We start from the raw sequence: 14830 nt of genomic DNA, 5'->3' as shown, positions 1-14830 counted from the left end.
TCATCCTGTGCTTTCTGCAACTCACCCAGCAGCTGATGCACCCAGCAAGGGAGAGAAAGGGCTAATTATCAGCTTGGTCAACAATGAATCAACACATGGCCAAAGTGTCCCACAAAGGAAGGAGCAATCACTGTTTCCACTGGTGGTACTTCCACAGGGTCTCTCTCTGAGGGTAGTCCACCCTAGCAGGCAGGGCTTTCTTGGGTTTCTGCTCTTCCCAGCCAGCACACCCCAAAAGAACATCACTGCAGGGATCCAAGGAGAGAAAGGAAAGCAGAGATCCCACAGGTGATGGATGATCCTTTCCCCATGCCCAGGGAGCACAGAGGGAACACTGGAGAGCCCTGGAATGGCAAGCAGGAGTCAAACCCAGTCCCTGAGCCCCTCTGCAAGGCACAATGTCTTTGCAGCCACTCCCCAGCATTACTTGCACTGTGTGGTTTGGAACCTGTTGAGCTACATCCTCAACTGAAGGAGCAGAGGGCCTTCCTGCAATCCCTGGAAATTTACCTTCCTCATAAAATAACTCCTGAAAAATTCTATGCCATACTGAAAAAAAACCATCTTGTAATGCCATCTCCAGTGAAAAATGCTTTGTATAAGAGCAGGTTTTGAAATAGAAAGGTTAATAACTATTCTTTAAAAGAGCACCTTCAAGTCGCTTACAAATAAATGATGGCAACTCTGTCGAGCTTAGCAAGAAGCTGTGACATTTTGGAATTGAAAAGAAATGATAAAGAATTCAGTCATTTTGCTTTCCTTGAAAAAGGTTTACAATTTCCCTTAAACCTCCCTCCCACTCTTGCTAACATTCAAGTACTTGGCACACATTCACACACATATTCAACATTTTTAGAACCTGTACTCACTTTTCACCCTAGCTGGATGCTGAACTTTGGGAGAGAGTGGTAATTTTAACACCAGGAGAGACCCAAAAAGTGACTGGTGCATTACACCATGCAACTCCTTGCTGTGGGCAAGCATTTCTTTCACATGCTGCGCTCACAAGAGCTCTGGTAGATCAGAGAAAAACCTGGAATTGTGATGAAACACATATAAGCCACGATAAGCAAACCACAAGATTTCTGTATCTAGTAGGAAATTTTCTGTATATCAATACAAATGAAGAATACAAGGAATATAGGTAAGCACAGCAGCACAGTCTGATTCAAGTTAAAAAAAAGTGCTAGAAAAGCACCACTAACCTTCACTGAATATTTTCTTGTTGTAGAAGGAATGAAATTAAACTTAATCAAGTGTTAACTGGCTCTTTTTCTCTATTTTTTTTTAAATTCCTGTATAGGATCATGAATAACATGCTAAACTGAAAAGCACAGAAATGCAAGATGTGTCCCACTCAGAAGCTTTTTGACAAACATTATGACATTTCATGCATTTGTGAATAGTGGTCACTGAGAACCAGCTCCATAAGTATTCAATGCATAAATAAATAAAGTATATATAAGTTTCACTTAAACCAGAAGACTTTAGTTTCATATTTGTGAACATGTACATGGCCTGTACAACAGGGGCCATGCATTTGAAAGGCTGCCTTTAGTTTTTGGCCAGATGTTAGCACAGGAGGAGCAGCCTGGCCAAGCATCCAGTCGGTGACCCACGTAAATCTGCCCTCGCCAAATCAGCTCCGCAATGCCGGAGCAGCCAGCTAAAGGCAAGGGTCCATGGACTGTGTCAAGATACCAGCAAAAACATGATCCTCTTTCAGGTAACACCTGCTCTGAGGAGCATGAAAAACCTTCAGATGTGTCCTCAAAGCTTCCAATCCAAACAGCTCCATCACCAACATCGCCTTCCCACTTCAGTCAGCCTCTCTGCTAACTTTAAACTTCTGTCTTCTCAACCACGTGGGAATCAAAGGTTTGAGTGGACTTTTAATTATCTTTCATGCCAACACAGACTTTTAGAGTATAATTGAATTTTGTGGGAAGTTTAGCTTTGAGAAAAGTTAAGGAGAAAAAGAAATGAATAACAAGAAAGAAAAATAGAAAGATTACTACCCCACACACATTTTCTATTTTCTTCACACTCAGAGCAATACAAAACACTGTATTTGCCCAATTTGCTCAAGTGCTAGGAATACCATAGGTTTATCTGCTACTAATACTGCACACTTTTATGCAATAAAAGGGGCAGCCTACAGGCTGGGAATGCCCTCTGGCTGGAGTGTGGAGCTCACAGGGATGCACAGTTCCCTTCCCCAGCAGCGGCAGCACTCCAGGCTCAGCACCTGCTCCCCAGGGAGGCAACTGAGCACAGAAAAGCACAAACACAAAATATGAAGAGACTCTTGTTATTCATACAGAGGGAAGTGCCTTGTTTCTAAATACTCTGGAATCCATGGCCCTGCATGCTGGCTTTTAGAAAGGACATCTCACTCCATATATTTTATATAATATTTTAATAAACCCACCAGTTTCACAACTAAAACAAGCCAGAGCATTAAGCCAAGGCTAAATGTGCTAGAATACTGCCCTTGATGTGCTTTGGTCAAGCTGTTGAATGTAATCTCAATTTTATATGAAGTCATAGTACTTGACTGGGGTGCATCTGGATGTTGTTTTTATAAGTACAAAACTCTGCTGGTAGGAAGAGGTGAGTAATTGGTGAAAATACTGCAAGGACTATAACTAGAAAATATGCAGGTTTTTGTGCAAGGAAAAGTTCTCATCACTAATTTCATTGACATGCAGTCTAATGCAAGGGGCTCTTTTATCAGGCAAATACAGACACAGTGGAAGAAATGCAGAGCTGTATCCACAAAATTGAAGGATCCAATTTACTTCTTATGGCACCTACTCAAAACTGGGGAGGCCCAGAGCAAATCCATGTTATTGAAGGGACTCCTAACCTACCACATGTCTTAAATCTGCCTTATTCTACTACTGGGGAGCTCTGGGGAGCACTGCTCTATCTCACACCTTCTCTCGTGTACCCTTCCTACAACCACAAACAAGTGCTACCACCAGACCTCTGGCTTCTCTATTTTCATGGACACGACAAATGTTTTGAAAAATTGTCAGTTCTCTTGAAAACTGTGATATGGGCGTTCACAGCAAAATATAACATCAATCCTAGTCTGATGGTAAGAACTTCAGTGAGTATATGTGACTCCACACATGCGCATCACTCAATGAGACTTCACTCATAATTCCTGGGTTAGAAGAAAAATGTTCCTGCCAATGTGTCAGAAGAAGAGCCATCAATATGGTACCAACAATACCACTGAGATAAACTAATGGTTGCCTTTTTCACCTAACTGCTGCCAGACTAAGGAGGGCTACTGGAAGCCCTCATAAAAGACTTCCTACTTCACTACCCAACTCCTTGAAGTGTCATCTCTTGCACCACCTCAGCATTATCCCAGTTTCCCTCCCTTCTCTCTCACCTGAAACACAGTTCTTGGGCTTTTTACCCCACAAGAAGGACATTTTTTTATCTCAAAACTTTTGCAACCACTCCATACGTTAAAAAATAAATTGAAAAAAAAAAGGCACCAAAAATGGTAGGTGCAAAGACTGAATTATAAGGAAATAACACAGTAAGACAAAATAAACCTCTCTACATTTGCAAATTTTCCCTGAATTGGCATCTGGACATGTAAGTAATCACTTAAACCAGAAAGAATAGGCTTCATGCTGGTATTTTTTTAGGAGATTGAAGTGGCTGCTATTTGTTTTTAGGAAATGGTTAATTTAATTAGCAGCATCTGTTCTTCCTTTATTCTTCACTCAGTCTTATGTGGAATTTTCTGCACAAACAAGAAAAAATCTAAACTTAAAGCAAGAAACGTCTGGGCCCTTATAGACAGAGGATGTATCAATTCTGAGGGGGTTAAGAAAAACTCGTCTGTGCCACCAGACATCTCCCTGCTGGCATGAGGACACTGGTCTCACTTCAGCCCTGCTGCTATATACAGGCCCTCAGGGGAAAAAAACAGGTTGCCAAATATGCTAACCAGTAGCATTCCCATCCAGGGACTGTCAGGATGTAATGATGTTATCTGCTAAACCACAGGCAGGCAGGGGCTGAGGAGCCTGCTCCCCTGCAAAAGCTGAAGAAAGAATTAACCACAGCAGTGCGATAATTCACTAGCTGTCTTCAGCTGATTCCCTCATCACTGTAAACTCACCTAACAAATGGTGTTTTGTTCATCTCACCTTCTGCTGATGTTTCCTGCAGTGCTTCTCTTCTGTGGTTGAGGAAACCCTGAGTGCAATGTAGGATGAGCTACAGAAAGAGAGAGAGATGTTTTCTCTACAAGCAGATCCCTAAGGACAGCTGGTGGAAAGGTAAAACCACCAAGACCCATGGCATGACTTCAACCATTTGTTGAATCACTTACATCCATGGTCTATGACTGTCAGATCTGACATGATCCATCTGCAGCTAAGTGGGGAGGGGGGGGGGGGGGGGGGAACAATATTTAATTATCACACAGAACCCATCTTCAGGACTGATTAATACTCATGGAAAATTTTCAGAGCTGGGCTTCCAGATGATGCCAGGGTGATTTTCTGTGGCCTTTATTCTCACATGCTATCAGATCTTGCTCATTTTGCACTGAGGCAGCTGGAAAGGCTTGTACCTTAACAGGGCTGAGCTGCAGCCATTGCCAGAGTAAAATTGGTCTGTGCAACAGAGACAGTGTGCAATGACAGACATCAAATGTTGTGTCCAGCTTCTCCTACTAACTAGAGAAATCTGCAGAGTCCCTACCTTTTGTTAATGGTTTAAAATGTATTGAAAATGATGCTTAACTTTTGTATGCTTTCTAGTGGCCAAAACCTGTATTCTCAAGGGTTTTCATCATTCATGGGTCTCAGCTAGAAAGGTACACTCTTCTTGCTCTTTTTCTCTTTAAAAATACATCATCCTTGAGATCCAATAGTGACATTAAATGCTTTTTTTCCTTCAACACATTTTTTGCTATGCACTTCAAACTAAGCTACAGAGTTTCCAGGTGCATTAAACGTTTCAGAAACACCCTGTTCATCTTGCTGGATCTGGCTAAAACATGTTCTCCTCCTCTTCTCCCCTCCTTGCCTCCGGTAGCAATGGGAAAATTAAATCAGCCGGAGGAGAAGTGCAGGGGGCAGTTAAGAGAGAGGTGTTGCTGTAAGTGTCCGAGATACTTTTTTTTTCAGTTTCAGGTTTCTGAGAATTCCCCTAGGCTTTTCCAACACAAACTTTCTTCCTCTTTTCAGAATCATGTTCTCTCTGTAACATGACACAGTTACACGACAATTCTGCCCAACAAAAAACTTTTAAAGCAGAGTGACAGGTAATTTCTGCAATGCTTTGTAGTTAATATCTCTTTTTCTTGCTGGCTCATGTTTTGCTACTCTCTAATTACTTTCTCCTCCAGCTAAAGTATATACCATTTCTGCTTGGTCTTTGTCCAGCTCTCCAGAAACTGGCTTTATCCCCAGTCTTAGTTGTCTACTTAACTGTTCATTCCCTTGCACAGACACAGTCTCTCTTATATCTCACTTATTTCTTCCATGCACTACTTCTGCGTGTCAAAAGCAGTGTTATTCAAGCAAGAATAAACAACATTGTTTTTCAAAGAAATCAAATCTAGTGTACCCTTAAAAGAGTCAGATCAGCCTTCCAAAACTTTCCTTCAGGAATTTAAGCACAGGAACTACCCTGCAATTACTGCAATTGTCTTAAACCTTGTATGGATTTTTAGCTCTAATTATTAATACCAATATTCTCCTTTTTTTTGTCAATCACTTGAACAATTCATGAGAATAGGAGAGTTATGCATGGTGGTAAAATGTGTAAGGCAGGAAAACCACGACACCCTTCTCTGTATCAACAAAAAGGAGGCCAGATTTGCAGTGCACTAGAACACTGCTTCACATTTTCAGAACAAGAATATTCTTAGCATCTGTGCCAAAACCAACATTTCCTTCCCCTCAGAAACGCAATAAATCTATAAAACTCCAAGAAACAAACCAGTAATCTTCAGACACATTGAATGAATTTACAGGGAAGGAAATGCACAGCCAGTTCTGAATTATTAACAATGAAATAAATTATAACACATTATAAATGCATAATTTAAATACATCTAATTTCTTGGCAATGAACTGTTTGGGTTTTTTTCTTCTCATAAAGACAGATAGCATCTAAGAATCATTTCCCACCAGCTTAGGGGGACTTTAAGTTGTAACGTGACTCAAATTACTTGATTGTATCCCACTAAATCTCTTTCATAAGCATGCAATGGAAGTGTCATTTCTTTGTTGATTCATCCAGGATCTTGGGGGGAAAAAGGGAGGGAGAAGAAGCCCACAGAGATTAGCTTTCAGCCTGGGGGACTTTATGTTGCTTGTTATGACATAAACACTTCAGGTAAGTTGATCTCTGGGGTTTATAAGCAAGGCGAGCAATTGGGAGAGGAGTCACAAACTGGATCCTCTCTTACTACCCACATCACACCATGTTTTTAACTCAGGATGCTGCTGCTGAGTGAAATTCACTTGTTTGGTGCCCAAGCACTAAAATTCCTTCAACAGTAGAGGTGAAAGACGTACAAGCCACGCTGAGGCTTTCCACAGCCTCAGGGGCAAACACTGCCTAGGAACATGTATCCTGGGCACCTCATGCCCTACAGGAACTGCAGCTGGGGTTCTTCCATGAGCTCCTATTGCTCCAGACATCCTCCCAACACTATTTACACTGGGGTACACCAGCAGAGGCTGCAGTTGGCTGAGGACGCAGACATGGACACTGGCACATGGCATTGGCTTCACAGCTTCTGCTTTGAGAGGGAAGATCACTGCTGCACCTGACTGCAGCAGGCTGAGCTGAATGCAAAGCCTGGCTCTTGGAATCACAGAATGTTTGGGGCTGGAAGGGACCTTGGAGATTATATAGTTCAAACCCCTCTGCCACAGGCAGGGAACCTTCCACATCATGGCTTCCAGGCTCCCATTGAGGTAGTTTGTTTCTTCAACACACCATCCTCTTCCCTGACAGGCTGAGTTTTCCTGGGCATTCAAACCAAATTTCACTCATAACAAATGTTATTTTATTTAGTTGATCTGACTACCAAACAGAAATTGGAATCCAAATCACTTTCCTTCTGTTGCCTTGCTCTACAGCCATGCAGGCAGAGGGCACAAAGAGCCATTCCTGTCTTCCTCCTCAGCAGAAAGGGTCAAGTGAAACAACAAGCATTTAAGTGCGCATCAACAGTGTTGCAAGCCCCAGAAATAAAACTAGGGGTGACAAATCCCCAGTCAAGAGTTCACTTTCTGAGCTGAAGCTTCCAGTAATAAAGAAAAGCTCTTAAGCTTGAAAAGAGTCCCCGTGTGTCTCTGAGTCTTGTCAGCAAGGTTTTAAGGTGAAAGTGTAAATTACAATAGCAGTGAAAACACCAAGTTTCATCATATATCACAGTTATTCTTGTTGTGCAAATCACTAAGTTGGCTAAAATCAATAAATATTAGAGATTTTCTGTAATTTTTTGCAAATTATCTCTAGATCATAAACTACATGATCTGTTTGCACAGATCATGCAATAGCCCAGGCTCTAAAGCCCAACCAGTATCCAAGGCCCCTGCACCATTCTTGGGCTTTTACTGGGCAAGACATTAAAACGTTCAGATTCAGAAAATACAAAAAGGATTAAATAACACTGAAATGACTATGATGCATCTACTTGATGAGGATTTGCTAACAGTTTGGGCAGATGGTCAGAGTGAAGACATCTTAAAACACTAATAAAAAAGCACATTCTCAGGGGTGAGGAATGCAGGCTGATCTTTGGGAATAGAACCAGCTTTGCTCATACAGTTCCAAATGTTAGGACAGCTGCATCACAGCCTAACTCTGCTAGGCAAAACATCATTCTAATACACATGAAAGCAATGCAGGAATCAGAGAAGAAAAAGGCAAGACAGCCCTTATCTTTTCATATGAAACTTCATTTTCACAAAGCTATCATTGACACAGATTTGGTATTAACTCTCTGATGATCTGTCATTCTCATTCTACTGACATGCAACCTGACTGCATTCCCTATACTTCCATAGAGTGATGGAGCATCCATAGATCCTCATTTCTCCCTAGCTTTTTCCCACTTACACTGATTATCACAGTTGTACAAAGCAGAAATAGAACAAAAACGCAAATAAAAGTTTCCCTCTGGACAGAGACTTTATTTCCGAGTGTCCATAAACCAAGTCAGGGACAGAAGAAATTCATGTTCCTTTGCAGTGACCTTGTATCATGCCTTGCAAGAAACTAAAGTCTTAAATCAAATTTCCTAATAATGAGCTGTCATAAGATTAACAGAGGTGATTTCAAGGTCTCTGCAGATTGCTAGTCCAAACCACTATGTGGACTACAAAGAGGCAAGGTTAAATTGATTCACATATCATAATATTTAAACTTAGAAAAAACCTCCAAACCCAGAAGAGAGGACACCCCAGCCCTGTTACCCATGTGATTCTGGTCAAACAGAGTGAGAAGAAAAAACAGTCCATCTTCATACCCTGCATCACCTGGATATCCATGGTGATCTTCCTACCTAGTTCCTACTGAACCATTTCATAAGACACTACAGGAAATGGCACACTTCAGACCCCACCATAATTTTACATTTGCCCAAAAACACACTTGACAGTGGAGGCTTGTAGAGTTCATGTACGGGGGGGATACAAATTACTCAGTGTCACTCTTTGATTTGGCTTTGGGGCATGAAAAAACTAACAAAAAGCACCCCTCATTATCTGGCTACTTTCCCTGCCCATGGCTTGTAGGCACAGTTCCTCCTGGCTCAGAAGGGGCACCAGCAACCAGCCTCACTCTCTGGGATCTGCTGGGGACAAAACAGACCAGAGCTACCACTGCCTGTTATTAGAGTGATTTTGTCATCATCAGCTAACTACCTCCTTTCTTTTTTCCTAAGCCTAGCACTGGCCCTACTCAAAAGTCAATCCTTACATATCAGAAAAAGAACAGGATCAGGAACCTGCCTTGTGCCAGCTAGAAAAGACAACATATGGACAGCTCAGAAATTACTTCTCCACATGGGACTTAATGGCAGCTAGTTGGAGTATTTCTGCATATCAGAAAAATTTTTCTAGCCACTGTTACAATTTTAATACAATAGGTAGAAATAAGTTCTGGGAGCAGGCTGCTTGCTGAAGTACTTTTAAAAATCCATCAGAGATTGACCCAAGGCACTAAGAGCACTCAGCACTGTGTTTTAAAACAATTAATTCAGTGAGAAACAAACTCATACCAGCATGATTTCAGAAGTATTTTTCTGCAACGTTACATTTTTTAAACCTCAAAAAGCATCAGCGTTCAAAATTAATAAAGGACAACTTTAAGGAAAAAAACACACAAAGAAATATATAAATGTGTAAGTCCTTTCTGTTTTTAATAGGCTGGACTATTTGATATGATGCAAACACTGATGAGGATTTGAGAGCTCTTTTGTTTCGTCCTGGCTATCTTAGGTGCTGTCCTGCTTACTTCTGATAAGTTTTCCCATTTAAACCAAGGAATTAAATAAAAAGGACTGGAAAGCATTTTGAAATCTATAACAGAAAACACCACCTAAGGATGAGGCCATATGACTCAGGAGAAATTCCTCAGGAGTAAGAAAGCCAAGGAGGAGGATCTAGGAAGGAAGGACAACTGATCCAAGGAGTGGCTGGGATCCAGCAGCGTGGCATCAGTTGTCACTGGGGCTTAGCACAGGGGGCTCAGCAGGAAACAAGATCTTTTCATCTGGGGGAAGTATCGGGGTGGTCATCTGAGAAGACAACCCCCACACAAACAGGCAGCCAGCAAAGGCTCTGCCCCTGCCCGGGAGCTCCTGTTCTCCTCATGGCAGATGAGGAAGCTGATGATTAACGCTGGGAACAGGTGATTAGTGGCTACCAAACATCAGCACATGAAGATATCTCAGCCAGCATGCCTGACATGAAAGGTCACGTACCATGGCAGCTAAATGAGGAGAAATTCTGGTCATGCCTGAAGCAGCCTCAGAGGGAGAGGAGGTGAGACACCAACCTGTTGAGCTCTACATCTTTGTTTTCACACAGATGTGGTCCCCATGGTGAGGCTGGTGCCCTGTGTCCTTATGAGACCCGTGTTTTGGCCGTGCCCCAGGGTGCAGGCTCAGGTTGCAGCCTCCTCTGCAGTGAGGAATTGCTGCAGCTGAGGAGCCACGGGGGCACCGCTCTGCTCCGGGGATCACAGAGCGTGTGGCAGCACAGACGCTTTGTATTCCATACACATGCTACACTCAAAGGGTGCACAATTTTTTCTCTATAAATAGTGGTTCATTCCACACACTTACATTCAGACCCTCACCAACAGCTCAAATCAGAATCATGGTTTTGGGAGCATGATGAGACCCGCGCTTCCAGCAGCTGTCATTGCTTTTCATATTTCAGCTCAATAAACACAAGCGTCAAATTTTAAAAAGAGCTCTTGCAGTTCTCATTAGTAGCAGGCAAATTCATGGCTACCCATTCTGTCCAAAAACATGGCCTTTTTATACCTTTGACCAGGCATCCAAAATATCCACTCAATCAGCCTGAAGTCTAAGGCAGATTACATATTTAATTAACCCAAATTCTGAAGCTGTCACAACTGTAGTCCCATCTGACAACACTGGCAGGGTGAACAGTTTCCCAAAAATAGCTGAATAGCTTTGGATAGAAATTTAGCACCAAATGAAAACAGTACACCTTTACATTGTACTTAAAACTCTTGCATAACTTACAAAAGCATTAAAAAAAACAGGGAGAAATGAATAGGATTCCCAACGTAGTCTTATGAGAGTTCAGCCTCAAAGTCCCAAACCAATTTAAATCTCAGGGAAAAAAATACGGAATATGAGGCTCTCTGCTAAGTATGTCCTTTGTGGCTGTGGACAAGTCATTTAGGGCTTCACATCAAATGAAAGTTACCATTTCATCTCAATAGCTCTGCTTTCCACTCTTTCAAGTGCAGCAAAACCTGAAATGACCAGCTGACAGGTGTGTTGGAAGTAGCTCACTGCACCTGTAAGTGCTTTGAAATGCCTTCTTGTAAAGTGCAAGGAGTTTCAAAGTTCTTCCACTTTAGAAAGGAAAAATAGCCAGAGGAGAAAAACAAATTTCCTTTTTAAACCCTTTAAAAATTATTACTCTGAGGGCTTTTCTGCACATTCAGAGTCATAGTGGACTGAGTCAGGATGAGAATTTAGGTCTATGGCTGAGCATCTCCATGTCCAGCTCCTCAGGAACAGGAGGGCTTGCTCCACAACAATGCCCTTAGTAAGGCTCACAAGCAGCTACTAATGCAGAGCACTATTGGAGTAACAACTTCTACTAGACAAGTCTTGGAATTTCTCCATGGATAACCAATTTGTTTCTTTAGCAGCATCTAGAAGTGCTGAAGCAAATAGTAGTTTCCCATTTCATTTCAGGATTATGACAAGCTCGCCCAGTTTACACAATTACAGTTCCTCTGCACAGACACAGGTGAAGCTGTTGTTTCCTCGTCCATGAACAGGAAATCCCATAAAGCCAAGAGAGATGAAAAGCAGCAGTCTGAGAAACATGTTCACTTCTGACCTATGAGAATCATCTCACCGAGTGCCAAGGTCAACAAACAACAGGATCCTACCAGTGACTGCTTTCATCTCATGGGGGGAGCTGGGTGGGAAATGGTTTTCCTGTGCTGTTGAAGTACATTTTCATGCCCTTGAAAAAAACAAAACTGTGTGACTGTAAAAGGATGAAATGCAAGCCAGACAGTTTGTGCTCTGTTTCTGCAAAATGTATGTGAGCAGAGGAACTCCCCCCAGCCCAGAGTGCAGCCCTGCAGATCTCATCCTTGGCACAGCAGGTCAGCACAGGGCTCTGACCCCACTGAGCACCCTGACCAGTGGGGCAAGAGTTTCCCGGGACCTTCCCTTTGCAACTTGTCCTACCCCTTCCCATACCCTCTGCTTGTGCTCCACATTCCAGGCTGAGCTGCCTGACCTATTCCTAGGAACACTAACAAGGTCTGTTTTTACTGGAAATTTCATTCTTGAAAAGGCATCACAACTCAAGAAACAACAAAAATCTTTTCCCACCTAACTAGTTCTGCTTTGAAATGCTACCTTCCCAATATGCTGATCGTGTCTCCACTGTTTGTTTCTCTGTGCTATGGTTGGTACTGAACTACCAAAGAAGAAATCTAAAAGAGAAAAAAAAAAAACAAACTGAAAAAAGTGCACAGCTCTGCTGCCCTTTAATAAGCTGTAGATCAGAAAGTAGAAGAGATAGCTTTTGCACACAATGACTGATAACCCCCAAAAACACTCAACTCCAGCCAGTAAATGGGGAGAGATCACGTTAATCAAGTCCTGCCAGGCGTGGGAAAATCAGAGAAGAGGAAAGAAAATGAACAAGGATATGTGCTCCCCATTATCCACATTATCTATATTGTCTTCCCAAGCTCCTGTTGTGATTGATGTTTGTTCACATTTTCTAACCCTGGCAAATAACAAACAAGCTTTAAAAATCTATCTAAATGACTGGAAAGCTGTAACCTGGGAGAAGAAGCAAAAGCTGCCTATGGACACCAACCAGGCAATCCAAGGCCTGCTTTGCTGCCCATCTACCACTCATAGTTATGAGAGATGACTGAAGCCCAGATCCTCCTGTCCAAAACACTTCAATACCCACTCACATGCAGCTGATGGCAAACTCTAGCCCAACAGTATGGCTAAAGAAAGTTCCAATGGAGTATGAAAATCTGAAGTTCTTCCTCTCTTTATAGGCATGCTAATCCATCTGGTATGAGTCTACATCTGCCCAGTCGAGAAGGACTTTGAATGTTATGATTAGACCTCAGTCCTGCCCTTAACCCAATAGGAAAGTGACACTGGGACCTTGATCTGTTTAAATACTTCAACATATATTTACATTTCCAAGAGTAAAACCTTTAACTTAAAGCAAATCTTAAAAACCCAGCCCTTCAGGACACTGGCGGAGGTCCATCCTGAGTATTGTGTTATGTATTTATTTTATCTCTTCTAAGTCACTCTGTGACTTTCAGGAAAAATCTTTTATTTTACTTTGCTACATCAAACCATGTTCACTTGAGCAGTCTACCTGAAGGCCCCATGGTGATTTAGCAGTGGTGCCCTCCCCTGCCCAGAGCCAACAGCCCCTCTGAGCCCTGCAGGGGCACAGCCGGGCTCGTGGGGCAGGGCCTGAGCCCTCCAGGCTGGCATGGCTGGAGGACAAGGGAGCGAACAGGCAGCAACTCGTCACAGCTGCTTTTGTGTGGCTCAGTGAGGACCTGAATGCACTATTGATTCCGTAGCACTAAAACAGATTTGTAGCCCCTGCGTGTGCAGGACAGATATCTGCTTCAACTCTAATCTCTAGCAGCTGTCAAAGACTTAAATGGCTTGGAGCTGCCTGGAACACCAAAATCAACGAAGATTTTAGGCCTGCTTGCCTAAAGGGCAACCCATGGAACAGGAACCAGTGAAGTCATTCCCCTGCCCTGATCACAGACGGATAGGGCCTCCCAAACTTCACAATGGATTAAGTGTCCAGATCATGTCAGTAAAACAGACTAGAGAAAACAAATGCACCCCCAAGAATCCATGCCACCCAGAAACCTACTTGCCCCTATCATTTCTTGTTGAGGATATACCATCCCAACAATTTCAACAGCAATAAAAGTGCAGTGGAGTTACTCTGCTAGAAACCTCCCGGGGGCACTACCACTGTCTCATCACAAACTGAGGTGCTCTTAAAATGAGATAACTAAAATTTACTTGGCAATATTGAGGCAGCATCATCATAACTTACATCTTCAGATGCCTGTCTCTCACTGCTCCTGATTGAAAATTTTCTTTTCAATCAGGAAAGAATCCAACAGTGATTTTTTTTTCCTTTGAGGTATAGCTAGAAATTCAGCCCAATTATTGTCCATTATCACCCACCCAAGCAAACACAGGCACTACAGTTATCCTTGGTCAAGATACATGCCCCCCCAAGGCAAAATGCTCTCACAATAGACTTTTGAACTTGAGTTTGGTCACTTTTTTTGTACAGGAAGTTTAACAAAAATTTTTAACCAGTCCATCTGTTTCCTTACATCTGCTTTCTGATGACTACCTTGAAACAATCCTAACACACTGGCTGCCAGGTGAAACCTTCAACAGGATGGTAACATTTCTTGGAAACGGTCCAATTTTTCTTTCATGCAATGCTTGACAGGTGAGAAAAGCATCCAAGGTTTTGATTGGGATGGTGTGACTAGGAATATAACCAAGTTTGTCTGAAAATTATGCATTAATACTAAAACTATTCTCTGAAACAGCAATGAAAAAAAATTAAAAGGAGAAAAGAGAAAGTTTGTTGCCCTGTCTCCCATTTCACAAAACATTCCCACATTAACAGCAATAAGCAAATTAAGGATAAAGTTCAGTCTTCAGCATTAAAGTCCACAACAGGATTTTGTTGGTTGGGTTTTTTTGGTTTGGTTGGGGTTTTTTTGTTTGTTTGTTTGTTTTGAGGATGTAAAGGAAACAGGCGTTGAGGAAAAACAGGCATGCAGGAATTTCGCAGGAAACTTCAAATCTCGCTGAAGTTAATTTAGATTCTACATCCTATTATTGTGGGAAGAGACCCGCTCTTCAGTAACTAAAACACACCGGATTATCTTAACAACATTCCCAAGAAGCTCATACTACCTTCAAAAAGTTGCAAACAGCCAGGATTGCTTTACTGGGGGGATGGGAGTGGGGGGATGGAAGTGGCGGGGAAAAGGACCCGAAACAGTT

The 14830-nt window shown here is 42.3% G+C and overlaps 1 protein-coding gene across 4 annotated transcripts in view; it reads right to left on the bottom strand.

The window, feature by feature from the left end:
• The window catches only part of PHACTR2 (phosphatase and actin regulator 2), a 131956-nt gene that overhangs the window by 58236 nt on the left and 58890 nt on the right, over positions 1–14830 (bottom strand). The gene's annotated exons all lie outside the window — the stretch shown is intronic.

This window comes from Agelaius tricolor, unplaced genomic scaffold, assembly GCF_023055355.1.
Source record: "Agelaius tricolor isolate 1412-34295 unplaced genomic scaffold, bAgeTri1.0.p SCAF_1, whole genome shotgun sequence".
In the NCBI taxonomy this organism is placed as follows: Eukaryota; Metazoa; Chordata; class Aves; order Passeriformes; family Icteridae; genus Agelaius; species Agelaius tricolor.
The sequence above is the reverse complement of the archived record's forward strand: the minus strand, read 5'-3'. Positions and strand labels throughout refer to the sequence as shown.